Raw genomic sequence first — 2,500 nt, forward strand, 5'->3', positions numbered from 1 at the left:
ACACGGATAGAACAGCTTTAAAGAACTGCTGTAAAGACACAGATAGAACTGCTTTAAAGACATGGATAGAACTGCTGTAAAGACACGGATAGAACTGCTGTAAAGAACTGCTTTAAAGACATGGATAGAACTGCTTTAAAGACACGGATAGAACTGCTGTAAAGACATGGATAGAACTGCTTTAAAGACACGGATAGAACTGCTGTAAAGAACTGATTTAAATAGTGTACTTAATGTGACAGACTGTTGTGATCCAGAGGTCAGTCTTAGACAGACTGTACTGTAGTCCAGACAATTTCCAGAGTGTACTCTAACCCTGATCATCTCAGCAGGTCTCTGTAATGTGTTGACCAACAACAGACAGAGTGTACTCTGACCCTGATCATCTCAGAGGTCCTGATCAACTCAGACAGACAGACAGAGTGTACTGTACAGACAGAGTGTGTACCAACAACAGACAGAGTGTGTACTCTGACCCTGATCATCTCAGCAGGTCTATGTAATGTGTTGACCAACAACAGACAGACCGGGTAAAACAGACAGACTCTCTAACATCTGGTAACAATCTGTTAAGACAGAGTTTAGACCACAGGTAGTCTACAGACAGAGTGTACTGTAGTCTACAGACAGAGTTTACTGTACTAGTCTACAGACAGAGTGTACTGTAGTCTACAGACAGAGTTTGTAGAGTGTACTGTAGTCTACAGACAGACTGTACTGTAGTCTACAGACAGAGTGTACTGTAGTCTACAGACAGAGTGTACTGTAGTCTACAGACAGAGTGTACTGTAGTCTACAGACAGAGTGTACTGTAGTCTACAGAGTGTACTGTAGCCTACAGACAGAGTGTACTGTAGTCTACAGACAGAGTTTAGACAGAATGTACTGTAGTCTACAGACAGAGAGTGTACTGTAGTCTACAGACAGAGTGTACTGTAACCTACAGACAGAGTGTGTACTGTAACCTACAGACAGAGTGTACTGTAACCTACAGACAGAGTGTACTGTAACCTACAGACAGAGTGTACTGTAACCTACAGACAGAGACAGACTGTACTGTAACCTACAGACAGAGTTTAGACAGAGTGTACTGTAACCTACAGACAGAGACAGAGTGTACTGTAGTCTACAGCCAGAGTGTACTGTAACCTACAGACAGAGTGTACTGTAACCTACAGACAGTGTGTACTGTAACCTACAGACAGAGTGTACTGTAACCTACAGCCAGAGTGTACTGTAACCTACAGACAGAGTGTACTGTAACCTACAGACAGAGTGTACTGTAACCTACAAACAGAGTTTAGACAGAGTGTACTGTAGCCTACAGACAGAGTGTACTGTAACCTAAAGACAGAGTGTACTGTAACCTACAGACAGAGTGTACTGTAGCCTACAGACAGACTGTACTGTAGTCTACAGCCAGACTGTACTGTAACCTACAGCCAGACTGTACTGTAACCTACAGCCAGACTGTACTGTAGCCTAGCTATAAATACACAGAGCTCTCTCCTCTCTCTAGTCTGGGGTTGTGGTGAAAGGTTTGGCAGGTTAATTTGATGAACCGATATGTAGCTCCAGAGTTCCCTGCCCTCCTATAATGAGTTGTTATTATTGTCACTCATTATTATTTGAACCAATAGGGACGTGACTAGTTATTATTTCAGCCAATAGGGATGTGACAGGTGACATTCTTCAGTCTGCAGGGAGGGGCACCGACATGTGATACTCGCCTTTAAATGTGTCAGTCAGACGCCAGCGCAACAAATGACCCTATTGTCATATTAGACAATACAGTCTTCTACACAAAGACCTGGAAACACCAGGAGGGTGGTGGTCTCCTCTCCCCTCTCTTCCCTCCTCTCCTCCCCCCCCTCTCCCTCCTCCCCCTCCCCTCCTTTCCCTCCCTCCCCCTCCCCAACCTTCCTCACCCTCCTCCTCTCCTCCCTCCCCTCCCCTCTCCCCCTCCCCTCCTCTCCCTCCCCCTCCCTGTTCTCCTCCCTCCTCTCTCCCCTCCCTCTCCCTCCTTTCCCCTCCCTCCCCCTTCTCCCCTCCCCTCTCTTCCCTCCTCTCTCCCTCCCCTCCTCTCCCTCCCCCTCCCCTCCTTTCCCCTCTCCCCTCCCTGTTCTCCCTCTCTCCCCCTCTTTCCCTCCTTTCCCTCTTTTCTCCTCTCCTCCTCCCTTCCCTCCCCCTCCCTTTCCCCTCCCCTCCCTGTTCTCCTCTCCTCCCTCCCTTCCCTCCCCTCCTCCTCCTTCCCCTCCCCTCTCTTCCCTCCTCCTCCCTCCCCCCTCCCTCCTTCCCTCCCTCTCCCCCCTCCTCTTCCCTCCTTTCCCTCCTCTCCCTCTCCTCCCTCTCCTCCCTCCTCCCTCCCCTCCTCCCTCCCCAACCCTCCCTCCCTCCTCCCTCCCCCCCTCCTCACTCCCTCTCCTCTCCTCCCTCCCCTCCCCTCCTCCTCCCTCTCCCCTCCCCCCTCCCCTCACTCCTCTCCCCTCCTCACTCCCCT

Source organism: Oncorhynchus gorbuscha, unplaced genomic scaffold (genome assembly GCF_021184085.1).
Source record: "Oncorhynchus gorbuscha isolate QuinsamMale2020 ecotype Even-year unplaced genomic scaffold, OgorEven_v1.0 Un_scaffold_1440, whole genome shotgun sequence".
Taxonomy (NCBI): domain Eukaryota; kingdom Metazoa; phylum Chordata; class Actinopteri; order Salmoniformes; family Salmonidae; genus Oncorhynchus; species Oncorhynchus gorbuscha.